The sequence below is a fragment of the Phalacrocorax aristotelis genome, chromosome 1 (genome assembly GCF_949628215.1).
Source record: "Phalacrocorax aristotelis chromosome 1, bGulAri2.1, whole genome shotgun sequence".
In the NCBI taxonomy this organism is placed as follows: Eukaryota; Metazoa; Chordata; class Aves; order Suliformes; family Phalacrocoracidae; genus Phalacrocorax; species Phalacrocorax aristotelis.
This window is the reverse complement of record NC_134276.1, coordinates 111,160,596-111,177,429: the sequence shown is the minus strand read 5'-3', so window position 1 is coordinate 111,177,429 and position 16,834 is coordinate 111,160,596.

The following is a 16,834-nucleotide window of genomic DNA, read 5'->3' as shown; positions in this document are numbered from 1 at the left end:
TGAAATCCTGACTAATTGCAGTTATTAAAGATATTAGTTTGTTTTTCCTTTTTTTGCAGTATTGACGTTTCCCTAAGGACACATTCAAGACAAAAGATGTAACGGTGACTCTACGCTTCTGCTTTTGACTTCTGAAGTGCTCAAGTGAAGAATCTCATTTGTCAGCTGGGATTCCAGATACAAATCAAAACTACCAACAATTACCAGGCAAGGGTGTAATGTGTCAGTATAAAAGCCGTGCCAAAATGCCACACTGCTCATATACCCGCAGCTTTAAATACTGGTGTGATTTTTCTGCAGAGCCCCAGATTTGAAAAACATTTGCAAAAGAAGCAAGGAGGTTTGGCTGGCTTGGTTAGGTTGTTCATTCACCACATTCAAGTTCAGAACACACATCTACATAGCAGAAAATAGCAACTGTGATGCACCTGCTTCCATCCTTTGTTAAATTTTCTGAACGTAAAGCCAGAACAGAGGTTTTCTCTAACTCTAAGGATCTATGAGTGTCTTTCAGAGACAGCAAGTGCTGTATAATCAGCATTTGTCTGAAATACTGAGACAAACACTACATAAACTCCTGCTAAGCAAATATCTGCTGTTGCACTTATAATGCATTTGGGTTTAATTGCAACTTATGTTTTCAAACTGTTTTTGTTTACAACAGTGCAAAACCTGTTGCTGATTAAGGATATTGTTCAAGTTCTGCATTCATTCTTTCTTTTTTTCCCATTTTTATTACCGATACAGATATTGAGAAATAAATCTATGTCTGTTCTATAAAATAAGGCCAAAAATTCTTTTTTTACAATGTTCTGATGCTGTAAAATATTTACACTTCAGTAATCATAGGCTACACCTGCCCAGCTGTGTTACAGTAGGAGACAAACCCAAACTGTCTGACAATCCAAGGTACCCACATATGTTGGGTCCAGTCTTGCTTTTGTTAGGAGACAGCCCGTCAGGCAGGAAGCTTCTGTGCTGGGCAGCAGGACTGGATCAAATGTTCATAGATGAAATAGACTTAGCTACCCCAAGACACCTCATGTGCTACAGCCATCACTGGCAATCCTGAATTCATTCATTCATTCAATTACTTTTTTTTTTCCTTCCTCTTTTTACTTCTATTAGCACGGCAGAGCCCATACTAGCAAAACAAACCAGACCACATTCAAATGTAGCTCACACATCAGGCGCTGTTTGATAACTACATTCCAATGTCAGGGCCAAAGTAATTTTTATCCTGAGCAACCCCACCGGACTATAACCAAGGCCAGAGGGTACACACAATGATGTTGCTCAGGTATAAATGAGAGCATCATTTGACCTGCAGAAATCTTTATTAATGGTGCCAATTCGCAAGGCAAAAGAACTTAGCAAGGCTATAATCCTAGCCTCAGTCTGTTCTGTTTGATGTTAGAAAATATAACTTATTATTCATGATTTGAGAAAAATTTATACGCAAGTCCTTCCAAGATAAGCTTATCCCCAACCCCACCCGTCCACACTATTGTCCCACTTTGAGTATCCCACTTTGGACCGAGGCCACACTTCAAGCATGGTTTTGCAACAAAAGCGTAATCTCTTTTTATGATGGCTTTTGTCATTATAGTTAATGGCCTTCCACTCTCATTCAGCACATAGGAACAATTTTCCCTTTAAAGAATTAGCATTACTAAACAACTATATAAATGTTTGACTGAAAGTGGCTTTCAAAGAAATTGTACAAAACCAGCGCGTGTTAGACAAAGAAATTAAACAAGGAGGCAAAATGTTGTTGCTGTTAGAGGGTCAAATACATGGAGCAAAATTAAAGTTGGGTTATTCTTCTCTACCTGACTGTCCTGTGCTGCAGGCTCAGTAGAGGTGGCATTATAAGCATTGGTGAATTAAACAATTTATAATAAGGCTTTTACCTACAACACTGTAAGGCTGTGTTATAGCAACACAGTAGGAAGAAATGTGATCTTTCGTTGGTTTCACTCCGGTGACCGGGGGCCAGATGACAATGGATAATCAGCAAGGGCTATAATTTATCATAGCACTGTAATGCATAGCAGCTTCATAAGACAAGCCAGCACAGCAGCAGATCACCACTCAAGGAAGCAGAACGAGCTGGTCTCCAAGGCTCAGGTGTTCAAACAAATGTGCACACACTTGCACACCTACAAGAGAGTGTCAAATCTATGCTGAACATGCCTTGCTCAAAGGTTGAATGAAACAACTGGGAATTTGCATACGTGCAAATATTTTCTTAAGGCACCTAAATTACATGAATAAATGCAATCACTTCAGTACCTTTTCCTGGTACACTGATTTTAATAAGGTCATTGCCTATATGTTTAACAGCTAATAATTCTGCTCTTTCCCTCATCACGGAAAATTCTGCCCTATGCAGCCGCGGTTGCTCTGGCTTCAAACAACACACGACGGATATAGCTAAAGGGAAGAAACTACCTTAAAAGTGAGAGATGCAGTGCCCTAACACATACAGTGCAAATGACTAACAGTATTCTTGTATCAGAAAAGTAAGCTATCTTAATTATCTCCGAGTACCAGAAGCCTCTAACAGGTCCAAAGTCTTCTGCAGTACATATGCCAGTCCTGACAGCCACCAACCAAAAACCACAAAAACACATGAATGCTGACACGATCAGACCTTTCATCACACATGCATCGAGGTGAATTGGAGTGATTTTATGCTGTGAGCTGAATCCTGACGTTTGTAGAAGCTCTCCCTTGTGCAGGCCTGCAACAGGATACAAAGGATCCTCTAACTTGATACTGGACCCTACAGCAGCGTTCCAGCATGCCTCTTCCTTTTACGCTGTATTATGAACAGTGGTACAAAGTCAGAAATGCTGAGCTGAAACTCTTCTAAAGATTCTGGTCAGTCAAAATTATCAGGTGGCACCTGTGTGTTCATTTAATGGGAACAGCTGTACAGGTGACCTGATGTCAGATTTAGGCAGAGGCAGGCCCTGCTCTTCCTCTGAGAGGCTGGGCAAATTGCACCTATCAGCCTTTCCTTCAGCTTCTGCTGGGAGCTCCAAATCATTGTCCTGGCTGGCAGCCTTGAAAACCACATGAAATCTATGAAAACAAGTGGCATACGCTTGCTGACTTCCATGAAATTTAGATCAATCCCACAACCTTCAGCTTAAAACTCAGTGTCATTTTCACTACTAATTGAACAATTCAAAGTTCATCCATCTGAGCTCATACTGAAAAAAAAAGCTTTTTTTCTTGTCCAAGCAGAGTTAGCCTTATCAGATATGGCCCCCATAAAGCTTCCCTATATCCCTGAAATCAATCGTCATATGCTTGCTCCCAGCTTTCCCCACAACTGCCTTTAGCAATTTAAGTCTCATTCCCTCTGTGAAACAGGCAATAAATCACATCCACAGTATCGAGTGAAAAATAAATCATAAACTTTGATAAACAACCAGAAGTTTGTAAAAGACTTTTAAGAGGTGTTGCCTCTGATTTGTAAAGTAAGGGAAAATCAGGTGTTGGGAAGGCATTTGTGTCTGTGTACGCTATAAAAGGACTCCTTTAAATAGGTCCCAGTAAAGTTCTTGTGCTTAAATGCATATACAGATGTGTCCTGAGGAAGCAAAGTCTGTCCTTACCTACGTCCAACTTTTAAATATAACCTCAACTTTTATTTTTCCAACTTTTCTGTTTCTCCTCTACAAATGAAAATTAAAAGGATTTCTTACTCCCTAATATACACACACATATAAACACACCGTGTAAATAGCTTTTGGGTGATTTTAGCTGCCTGTGAGTTCTTTGACTTTTTACAGCTCTAAGAAAATCTCAATATGCCTAATTAATCCCCAGAATGGAATATACCTGTAGAGCAATACTGTCTTTTGAACTTAAACGTAACTGGCCAGTGCTCTTCCTGCATCAAAACCCTGAAGCTCCACATTCTTATTCCTTTAGAACACGAGACCATCAGAAACCCATATCCAAATATGCAGAGAGAATGATTTTCCATCATCCTGACATTTCTTTAACAACTCTCATAAATAAAAAGTAGAGTCAGACTTATCGACATTTCATACCATTGCTACAGTAAATTTTTAAAGTTTGAGAGGACACATCATACCCTTAAGCTTCATGAAGTGCACAGACTGTTGCTATAGATTTCTTCTAATTATGTTATCTTCTCATATATCCTCCTACATCTTTTAGGACATTTGAACATAGGAAATTATAAAATTTTGAAAAAATTGTAATTCTGAAATTAATTGTATCTCCCCCAAACATAAAAAGATATCACTTTTATTAAAGGATCATGTATTTTACCAAAATTAGTATTCCAGGAAGAGAGTTTGAAGCCAGGAACTAAACAGCAAAACATGCTATCCAAAGTAAACTTCTGCTTTCTAAGCTCATCTTTGTGTTTCACAAAATAATCCAAACATTAGTAAATAAAAAAAGGATTTGTCTTTGCCTAAATACACTTGTGAAAAAATGAAAGTGGATTAATTTAATAAAATTAAATGGGGACTAACTCAGGCTGATATTGAGAACTATGTTACACCTACAGTATAGGTTATTTTAGTTATATAATGTGTATTTCTTGTGGATCTAGTTTTCATTTCATACCTTCAGAAATACTGGAAGGAAAAGACAATCTTTAATTTTACAAAAAATAGTATTGAGTTTGAGCACAATCTTTCAAAAGGAATTTGTAACTGTTACTCAGACTTAGCCACCCTTTTAAAGTACACCTGTAAGGCTAAAGATAGAAGTGACAATTTTTCTAAGATTATTACAAAAATTAAAAGCCAGTAGAGTACTGTGCTTAAAAATTCTATTTGCATTTTATCTGTCACTGAATTTGCCCTAATTGTCCACTATTGTGATAATGACTGAGTTGAATACTGTATGTCTGTATGTATGTTAGCACCCAGCAATTAACTCAGCAATAATTATATACTATTTCTGACCTCTTTGTGCAGCTGGCAGAGGGTGGGGTTTTTTTAATACACCTTCTGCAACTTTAAGTGGTTCCAAAGAAGTAGAAAAATAGAGTTTAAGAACTATAGGAAACAATTATTAGCTTTGCTGATAATTCCTTATATACATATAGACTTGGAGAATTCGCATCTACATTGTGACTATATGCAGTAAGTTTGAATTATAAGTGTTCCTCAATAACCTCTGTTCCTTTTACAGCTCATTGAACGACTGTATGATTTCTTAAGTGATCCTGTGACATCCCTGGACAATACTGTTTTTTTTAAAAAAATAACTATTACATGCATGTCTGTAATTAGGCAGAGTATTTAAATGTTTGTAATCTTGCACTGGTTTCTTCACTAAAATAAATACCTTTCTTCGCTATAACAATATCAGATAGCAGAGACCCAATACTATCTACCTCAAGAAGTTGGCACAGGACTAAGAAAATACAGGTAAAACATTCCTCAGCCCTGCACCACTACAGTTGTTTGTTTATTCCTCTGTTATTTTATCAGTTTCTCACATGAGGGATGTTCCATGATTAGAGATATTTATAAATGAAGAGATCTAATTTCCCCCACAGGTACACACATGTAAGTCTCATCAAAGTTAAATGTCAAAAAGAATTAAAGATAAAATACTGATTCTAGCAAAATTGTAAAAACCTCTTTATTTGCATCTCTCTGTATGCAAGCCGTATGTAGTTCATTAACATTATATGTCAGCAAGGTTGCAGGTCAATTTAGAAATTCGATTGCAAATCAAGGGAGAACTACTTTCGAATGACATCTGGCTTGACCTTCAAAAACCCTAATAATCTAGAGCAAATCAGATTGTTAAATTATAAACTGAAAGTAAGTTAATGATTAATAGAGTTCAGAAAATGAATTGCAATGTATAACTGGGCTTTGTCTGGTCCATGGACTATTCAGGAGCAGATCACAGATCCATGGGATTTCTCAATACAATGTTTTGAACATCATCTTAAGCTTCTTCATCGATGAGTCCTCACAGATTCTGAAGTCCAGATGTGGTGAGAGACCTCCCCCTGCCACAGTACCTGCGTGCTGAGCAGAGGAGGACTTCTAACTCAGGAGCATATATGGGAGTCAATTCAGGTGTTAGTCTTGGACTGAGGAGAAGAAACAAACATGGCCCCTTGCACCAGCAGTCAGACCCATGGCTTGGAACAGTTTCAGATGTGTCTATGGGTGGGACCTGTGAAGTATCTACCTGAACTCTGAGACCTACACACTGTAGATGAGATTTTCATCTCTGTTCCAGTGCCCCTCATGATGTAATTTTTTAAAAAAAAAAAACCACCTTAAAACTTCTATTTTCTGTGAGGAACAGGATTTCGCTGATCAAGTATGAGGCAACAAGTCGGCAATTCTAGATAAGTCCCTAGGCTTCTCCTTTTCAAAGTAAGCACAAGTGAAATTAGCAGAAACCTTGATCAATATCCCTGCCAACCAGAATTTATAGTTACAACGTGGCATTCTGCTAACTTGTCAGCATTAGCAATAATCCTTTAAAAGAGATTATTACTATACATCAAAGTATGGACAGCACTGTAAAATGACATGACTGAGTTTTTAAAATGATGATTCCACTTTCCACAGGAAAAAAAAAAAAAAAAACCAACAAACCCATGTCTGTAGACCAGAATGCATACCAGTCTCAGATAATAATGAACAAACTCTTATGCTGTACCTATAAGACTTCCCGACGCAAAATCTGGATAACCTATATGTAAATAGAATAACACTACCACGTGGCTGCTTCAGAAAACAGAGAATTATGTAGACTGAATAAAATGCAAACTGTAAGCAGATGTTTCCTGTAGGTTTGCATTAAGATAATGGCAGAAATACTTTAATAAGTACAAAAACCTTGTCAGATTTTTGCTCTTAACTTATATCACTGTCATAGCAGATGTCGTTTATGTCCATATGTTAATCTATCTACATACTTATATAGCTTTTATCACCAAAGTACCTGCACAATTTCTAATCCCTTAAGGCTTCATTCTCACAACATATGAAAGAAGACTGGGCAGTTTACAAACAAGCAGCAGAGACACAAACCGAGCTTGGAGACTTGGGAAGTTTGTAGCCAAACCTGTGATTTAGAGGTGGATTTTTAGAAATCAATCTCTCTCTACACACTTTAGTTCAGCCCAGAACCTAAGATATAATGATGTTCCCAACTTATCCTACACACAGCAGAGTGCCCTAATTTCATGAATATTTAGAGAAGCTTGCAGTGTTCAAACAATACAAAACCTTTTAAAATGGATAATCCAAGTGTTTGGTATCATCATACCACAGTAAGTATTATCAAAATTTTTAAAATACGTATGTTGCTGCAGCAATCCCACAGCTTAAAAGGGCCCATATCCTGATTATTCCAATTAATATATTCTGAGGCAAGAAAGGACTTTCAAGAATCATCCCTCATAGCAGTTGTGGTTATTTGTGAGGAGATGCTCTTGTCTGAAATACCAGCCACATGAAAATGGACGTAACTGGTGTTTGGATCTGTTGTTTCCAAGAAAATACTATACAAATACTGGTTTTCAGTGGTAGTTTACAGACTTTTCCATTTTAGGGTTTGACTTTGGGTAAATTAAAAAAAATTGTCTAGGAGGAGTTAGGTTACCAGAAAAAATCTCCCATTGTTACAGATATACCAGGAGCACATGGCAAGTAAAGCCTTATTTTCTGTCTCTGTACCCTCTCACGTGAATACTCACAGGAAGCTATTGCAGTTAGCTGTGCAGCATCGAGCTTCTCTCCAGAAACCCTCAACACCTGCAAGAAGGGGCAGCAGGAGGCAGCAAGGGGGGGCGAGCACTGCATCCCCTTCCACTGCAGCCAGGCCGCCGTGCCGAGGGGGCCTCTCCTCTTCCTAGGGGCAGCGGAGCTGTGCTTGCCCTGCCCTGCTCAAATGGTCACCTTTGAGTTTAATACCTTACGGTTAACCACAACCCAGAAAGCAGAAAGGTCCTGCTTTTTAGAAACTTCAACAAACCATCCTCTACATAACCAGCAGGTTAAGATTTAGCTGGGGAGCACTAGGTGGTGCATGGCAGCACATTGTTCCTTTCACACTGGACCAAACCTCCTGTTCCTCCAACTGCGAACTCAACTTTTCTTGTGGAAAACAAAGTAATCCAATATCTCAGATCTCCGTTTGTAAGATAGTGCTATCTTACTTCCTATTATGTTTCAGAAGAGTTATATTAGCAAAGAGCATAGGACAATATCTAAGCAAGGAAATAATCCATTGTAAATTAAAAAGTAAATGTTTAAATTGTCACAGGCATTCTTGACTAATACCTATCTCCACTCTCAAATGCTTTATCGCATTTATCAGTTTCACAACTGTTCTACTTTTACAGCTGCTGTTGGACAAAGATCTGAGTTATCCCTGGTCTAGATGCATCTGCCTCATGAAAGAACACTGTAAAAATCTTCCTTAGATTAAAACGCATTCAACTGGGCTGGCAAAGCTGGGGTCTTGGAGTAAAGCACCTAGAAAGGGAAAATTGCAATATGAAAGTTTAAGACCAGTTTGGTGGGGTTGTTTTTTGGCTTTGGGTATGACATGACATGTGCAGTCAATGTGGATATGCACACAAGAGAGCGCATACTGTGACTAAAACAGTGTCCACATACACTGGTGAGTAGCAGAGGGCGAGTGTAGAAAGCTGTACTGTAGGTACGGCTTAACTTTGGCACTAGCTGATCATGCGTACAGTACCATTTTATTGTCTAAAAACGGATATGACAGCAATTTACAGTCAGAAGGAAATTATGAGGATGGCAGAGCAATCCCATCACTAAGTCAGCTGTGGGATGGATTACTGTGCACACCCATGTATTTCCCTACATCTCTCCTCCCAAATAAATCCATGTTTTCCATCACCTTCTCCAAAACAGCAGGGTAGAGGAGAATATGATTGTTGATGGGTCTCTAGAAAAACGCAGAAAGAAGTCACAATAGAGTACACGGACACCATCATCTCCCTGGAGATATTTAAACAGTAGTCCAAGACTAAAATATCATAAGGTGTGGTTTGGAGTAGACAGATATGATAGACCAGATAAACTGTTGTCATATGTCAACTGTTCTATCCAGTCAAGAGTTTTTTATTCATATTTAAAGTAGAGGAATTAAAAAAAAAAATAATCTATATTTTAATTACAACTGATCAAATATTGCTTTATATATTTATTATATATAAAATCAGTTTTTCTTGTTGGTCAGTTAGAGAGTATTTTAGGTATCAAAAATATTCTCACTTATCAAAACTTAAATTTACTTTTTTATAAATATCCCACACAGAGAGTAATCTTACATATCCTTATCTAGACTGTTCATCTTTATTTTCTTTCCCTTTTTTCCTTTTCTGAGGGAAAGAGAGGAATTAATTTCTTTTAGAGTAGAAGTTCAAATATCCTATAATACAAGTATTTTGAAGACCGATAAACATAACATACTTACATATAGCGAAACACACTAATATTTGACTTCACATATGTCTTAAAATGAATTCATATTTAAGTGAATATTCCTTAAAAGCCCACAAGAACGCTGGGCCTTAACTGCCTAATTTAATGTTAATCTTCTGTGTTAAAAGGCAAGAAAGGAAAGTGGTTTTTATGAGCTTTGATAGTCCAGGGGAACACTGCGAAGCGAGGAAGCTAACAGCTGTCCTACTCCATCCCTTCCTTCCCCACCGAGCAGTACTGAGGGCAATGAGCCGTAACAGGCTTGGATGTGCTCCCGGTTGACCCTACCAGGGCTGTGCTCATGGGCGGCAGCAGCAGAGAACAACCAAATGTGACAGCATGGGTGCCACGGGAGAAGGTGCTGAGTGAGATCTGGCTGCTGATCTAAGCACTCGCTCATGACAAGAATCCGAGGCAAAAATATGAGCACGGAATTTAAGCAAGCCAAAGCAAAGCAAAGGCTTTCACCAGGTCAGATTTGGAAATCCTTAATTCCTCTGGAGTCAGCGCTAGCCATCTGTGCCAGGAGGTATGCACTCACAGTCAGATCTGGAAAGAACAGTAGCAATAAATGCAGCTAATAATGAATATAACCAAGACCTAATGGCACTGCATTTATTTGGCACTGATACCTATTACTAAACTGATAATTTATAGTAAAAGAAAAATAAAAATATCCCACAAGTGTCCAGATATCTTGCTTCTGCAGTTAGCAAAAGCTCGATGGGGTACAGCATAGTTTATTTTAAACATAGATTAATTTACTTTTTAAAAATATTTGGGTTTTTCTTCCTATGCAGGGGATTACTTTAATGTGCACGTTTTCCTATTAAGAAAAATCTGGAACCCTTAGTTTGTTTGCAATATATTTCAAATAACAGCAGGAATAAGCCTTATTATTATTTATACTTAAAACAGTAATCACAGTTTAGCAACCCAGACTGGTGCTATATCGTACAAAGCAGCAGCAAAACCAGAAAGAATGAGACTCCACTCCAAAACCCTGGCAGTTTTCAACATTTGCATGAGAGGTCTAAATTAGGACCCTGGTAGCCCAAATTTCCTTTTGTAATCAACGGTGAGAGGAAGACCCCGCTGGGGCACTACTCAGATCTCCGGCAGGCTGAACTGCTCTGTGCAAGTGTCTGTGATCACAAGGCAGCAGCTCCCAAGCTGTTTTTTAGCAGGACAGCGCGCTTTTTGCCTTCTCTACACTCATACCATTTTCTTCTGTCCTCAAACTCCCGCTACCCTTTTGGCCCTGTTTTCTGACAAACTCCTTGCTTAGCACTGTCTTTCCAGTGCCAGACCCATACCAGTCTGTCTTGGCCACCCTTAATGTTACTGTTGTTATTTCCCCTGTTTCTCCTTCCTACCTCCTCTTTTCTTACCTACAAAGGGTTAACTACATTTCTCATTGCAATTATTTACCCTGGACTAATTTACCCCCTGGCAGAAGGACGCACCCCTCCGGCAGGTGACCCTACCGCATCCCCCCGCGGAGCCGCAGGCTTTTGGAGGAGAGGCATGGCCCTCCGCAGGAGACCAGTTCGGTTTCTCTGGACAGCTGGATATGATACAACGCTGCTAAACCCTACAAACAAGCACAAGCATTGTTCAGAGGGCTGAACGAACAATGTGAGCATATGGCTCCTAATGCTAATTAATTATCCTATGGGTTAAGGGGGGCACTGAAATAATAATGCTAAATGAGATTGGAAAGAGACTTCCTGCGACTTTAATTAGGGCAGTACCTCTCCGATTTCAAACAGCACAATGTAACTCCAGAGGACCCTTCCTACCCTCACAAAGGCCAAATGCCATAATTTAATCTGCCATAGTAAAAGAATTAATGCAACCATTAATGACGACTTTCTCAACAATCGGCTAAACACAAATTCAACTTTATAAATAGCAACAGCAAATCGGTTCACACAGCTGAATCCTTCTCTTACAAAAGTATTACTTGCCTACACTGGTTTTACACAGACGCTCATTAGTTTTGCTTCCAGGTAAGTTGGATTATCAACTGCTCTTTCTTTGCTTTGAACTGGTGAATACTTTTATATTCAGCAGAATAAAAAGGTTCAGTTATGCATGAATTATTCCAACTTTCAGTCACATTGCTTACTGCAATTAAACTACAACTGGGGTTTTTTTTACATTCAAATTAACAGATGCCAAAGAAAGAGTTTTAACTGTGTCCCATGACTTGTTATTTATGAACTTTTCAATTTTCTTGCGTATTTTTTTGAACAGATTGCCTTTAATTCCCCACCAGTGTGATTATTTGAGGATAACCACACCCTCCAGAATGGCATTAAAGGTACAATGAGGTATGACTTTGTTCCAGAGAAATAACATTTAGATTTTCTGAAAAAGAAGAGCAGCTCACATTTAAACGCTTATAGCTCTTGTAGTAAAGTTGTTCCCATTTCTTAAATGGTCACTGTCAGACAGAAAATCACATTAAGTTCAAGAACAATCGTAATTAGCGTTGTCAATCAAAATGGTATAATAATAGGCACATTAACAGAATAACATGTTGATGTATGAAGAAGCGAAGTTCTTGCTGCCTAAGGTAACGCTTTCGTTTGAAAGAATAATTGCCAACTACTTCAAAGTGTTATAGTGAATTAAGTTTGTTTATAGCGTAATTAGGGAGTAAAAATGAAGATGCGTGCGTGCCAGATTTCAAATTGGCTATTTTCTACCTGCAGTGCTCAGAATTTTCAAATGCCTTCTGCAACACATGGCACCTTATTATTTTCAGGCACTGTATCATGTTGCACCATGTCACATCCTATTATATTAAATGATGTAACAATTCTATTGAGTTCACGCTGAGGTATCACAATACTAGAAATGTAAAGGAAAGAAAAATATACTCAGAACAATTAATGAAATAAAACTTTAGCTTTCAAAGTGTAGGTTACATAATTTATTTTCTTGGTGCTTATTCTTTGATCTCATTCTCTTATGTTTTCTTTGGTATAAGAATGATGCGGAGAGGCCCAAGAGAAGGAGAGACACAGCACATAGAAAAGCCAATGAGAATGGGAGGACTAAGTGCAAGATACCTTTTGAGTTCTCTACTAATTACTGGTTTTAAGAGCCCTTTTTAAAAAATAAGATTTCTTTCACAAATGAGACTCCTGAGTTATTACAGGAAGAAATCTTGCTGAAATCTGCTCCCTAGTCTTAGAATATCTTTCAAAAGCTTCTTTTTCTTTCCCTTCTGCGGCAGCTTTGAAGCAACTTTTTAGGCAGAAGAGACTGATATCTATCACCTACACAATGTCCAAAGAGGGTTAATTATTTAAAGCCAGTTCTTTGCATTAAGCACAAATGCAAGGTTTCCATTAGCTTTAACTGTGAGGAGTCATTAAAGAACCTGCATCTCTCTCTCCGCTAGTAACAACATTTCAAAAACAAGTAAACACAGTCTGACAGATGGCAAAAATCTCTTAAAGTGGTTATTTAAAAGTAAATGTTAGGTCAATATAATTAAAAGAGTCAGCAGCAAATGCACCCTTATCAATTTTTAAAAAATCAAATACTACCATTATCGGAAGAACGTGTTGTATAGTTTCTACATAAATAAGGAGCCTGAATTACTGCTTTCAATGCAATGGACAATGTAATCTTTACCATGGCAATATAACTAGTGTATCCTAACATGTAATAATATAGAAGTCAAGTCTGGATTTGTTTTCAAGAGCAGTTTTATAATCCTATTTTTCATGGGACCTTGCGCTTAATAAAGATACACCTAGATCCCCACCCCAAGCCATAAAGATGACCTAGAATCTATTGTTATCAAATGGAGAAAAAAGTGTGCGTGTGAATATATATATTTTAAAAAAGAAATAAAAAGAATGCAATGCTTTTTTAGAGGGGCTGGGAGATTCAGGGCTGAGAGTAAAGGAAGTTAGCATGAAAATGAGTACCTGATTACTGAAACACTGCAATAGTCAGCAGCAGGCAGAAAGGAAGCTGTAGTGAAGGTTCAGCAGTTCTCCAGAGTGCACCCACAGCCACATTAATTTTGAAATCTTTTGAAATGCTATTCCACATTCCCATGCAATCTAGCAGCAGTTGTGAAAACATCTTTCAATCATTTATAATAGCTTTAAAATTATATAGCACCTTTCATCTAAATGGAATCTGAAAATGGGCTTCTAGCTTTATTCACTAATTTTAGACTTTATAGTGCTTAAAACAAAGAACTCCGTTAGCTAACTTATAAATAGGCTAATTTTCATATTGTGACCTAACTACTATAAGTTGCCTAGACAGCAAAACATACAACTTTAAAACTGCAGATCACCTGATTCATTCCTTTATAAGAATCTGAGTTCAGATACTTGCAGAAATATAAAGAGAAAGGAGTCACATATAGTGGATTTCCAAATGAGGCCTCATTATAGCCAATTCAAAATTCTCTGTTGAAAGGAAATTTTTTCTGATTCATCAGAACTGCAGGTTGTAAGAAGATGTGTCCTATCTGGCAGCAGCAGCAAACTAGAAGGGACTTGAATCCTTCCCGCTTTCACAGCCCATCAGACCACCTTCCTATCACCTTCAGGAAGTGGAAGCTCAATCAACATGTTCACATTTTTGCCTAATTAATGACTGTATGAGCTGCACCTCCAGTCTGTCCTCATATGGCATCCCTAGGGAGGGTTAAGACTTGGTTGATCAAAGCACAAGAGAAGGTCTACAGCCAGAGGGTAGCAGGGAGGGAGCCGAAGGGCTCCTGCACTCCCCAGCCTTGGCACTGACAGGTCAGTTGAATTCCCGGGCAGCGAAGCGTCCCTTCCCAGGCGGCTTGGCCCCCTTGCCCATGAAATGCCTCAGTGATGGAGCTTTGCTGTATTTTTGAATTACTATTGAAGATAACATTTAAAAAGTGTCACAGTATCAAAAGGATTGTAAATTTCAGGAACTTAATCTTTTGTGTCACTTACATACTTTTGAAAATCATTACTTTTCACATTTACCACACCTTCACCAAAGCCAGTGTCATGCCTCCTCCTGTTATATTTGTCTTCTCAACAGGAAACAAAACTAAAATAGGAACTGCTGTTTTTATCACCCGTGTTCACAAAGCCTAGCACATGTGAGATTTCCATTCTTAATAAACTACATATCTAAATAAAATCTCTTCAACAACTCTTTTTCATTCTTTGAAAGTATCCTTAGAATCTGAGAAATGAGTTGATAAAACATGGAATTAACTAGATATGTCCGAGTAGGTCATAACATGAGCGTGGCTCGTGTGCTTTTTCTTTTCTTTCCACAACACGTAGGTTGTTTTTAAATACAAAACATAAAATTCAGTCAATAATAGAATTCCTTTAGCAGAATACTCATTTAGTTAGAGATAGTGGGACCCAGGATAAGTATGCAGCTGAGCACAGAAACTATTATATTAACTGCTAGCAGAGACTGTACAAGCTTAAATTAGTCTATCACTATAAATGCAGAATGTGCAAATTAATGTGTGTGTGAGCCAAATTAAAATACAGCTTTGATTTTCTGCAAGATAAAATGTTTGGCTTAATACAAAATGTTTTAAATAGTCATGGTTAGTAAATAAAATTGGTTATGGAAGTAAGAAAAGTACATTGACCAAAGCAAGGCCTGTTAAAGATTAAAAAAAAAAAAATTCAAGGTATGTGAAGGGTTGAAAAGTAATAAGGTCTGAATGACTTAGTGATGGCTGTCATAAAAATCTGGCAGGGTATTCTATTTACAATATGTAATAAAACTGTCACACACAGAATTTATAAAAGCATTTGCCCTAGAAAACTAAATCTTTTTGCCAAGGGCAAGTTAATAACCTCTACAGTTCATTTGAATATATGAGCAAAGAGATGTTTTGACTAATAGAGCATCACAAGGTGAGCACTAGGCAATCTAATAGATATTGTGAGAATGGGATGATCCAAAGACCACAACAACCTGTTAGAATACTGCTGAAAAATCTTGTGAACTTTATATCCATTGTGATCTATCACTACTGAATGTATGCTGTGCATGTATGTGTAGGTATATGGGTTTTACTGATTGGGGATTACACATTCAGCAATCCCATGTTAGCTGACGTTAAAATAATTCCTCCTGAAATACTCAGAGATGCTGACTTGTGAAGTAGCAAATTGAATGCAGAGCTATTGCTCTTAAGATTATGTGGGGCTTAGTGGTTTGAGAGACTTAAGCCACCAACAGATCAGTCGACATCCAGGATTTTTCCCTCATAAAAATCCACACTTGTAAATTAACATATTTTTAAATCAAAGCCTCAAAAATCCATCTAAATTTAACTTGGAACAGTATCCCACATTACTAATCATTCAGGAAAATCGTTGATAATTAGCCAGAGTGCAAAGCTGTGTACAAGTTCATAGGGAACGAACAAGTAACTCCCATCTTTGTTAGGGGTAAAAACCATATTCAGTATGATAATAATCACCAGTTTAGAAAAATACTCTGCCCAAGAAGTAGGGAGATTGTTCTGCCCTGAGCTCTGTTGCCACAGACTACTATTTACACCTGAGCTAGCTAATTTAAAACTAGCTTTGGATATCTCTAAAATACATTGCCATCACTTCCATGACTGCAATTCAGACTCTGTAACGAGCTATGTTAGTTCCCTGATATACTGGCAGTGGAGCTTTGCTGGGGAAATAAAAAAAAAACCACCCAAAAAACCAACCAACCAAAAAAAAAAAACAACAAAAAACCAACCAAAACAAAAAAATCCCAACCAAACAAAACAAACAACAACAAAACACACGATAGATTCCATTAGACCTACATGAATTAAACCCAGCTGCCAGCTATTTCTGTACAAGGCACTTGGTGCTTCTTCACAAGGGAGAGGGTCCAACTAGATGAGATGATCTTCAGATTAGGCTTTAGTCATCATCCCAATAGACATGTTCAGGCAGCAGCTAGGAAGAGCTTGTGTGTTGGGCTGGTGGCCTATCCCCACAACAAACAGGGAACTTTCCTGTCCTGCTAATGAAGTGTTGTGCCTGTGTACATGGCTGTGCAGATTTTGCTAGCTGTGATTTGTACTGGAGCAATTACTTCACCTTAAAATTTAAAGACTTTGCATCAGAAACCAATTAAAAATTTCAGCTATCATATAGCTTTTATAAATGTCGTTAACATATCATAAAAAAGTCACAAAACCAGAATGAGATAAGCTCTCTGTTACTGCAGTTCAAATTACCCTAATTACAATTTACTTGTACTCTTATGTTAGTGACTGATATCCAGGTGCCTGATGAGCATTTGCAGTTGAAACAATACTACTAATTTCCCCGTCT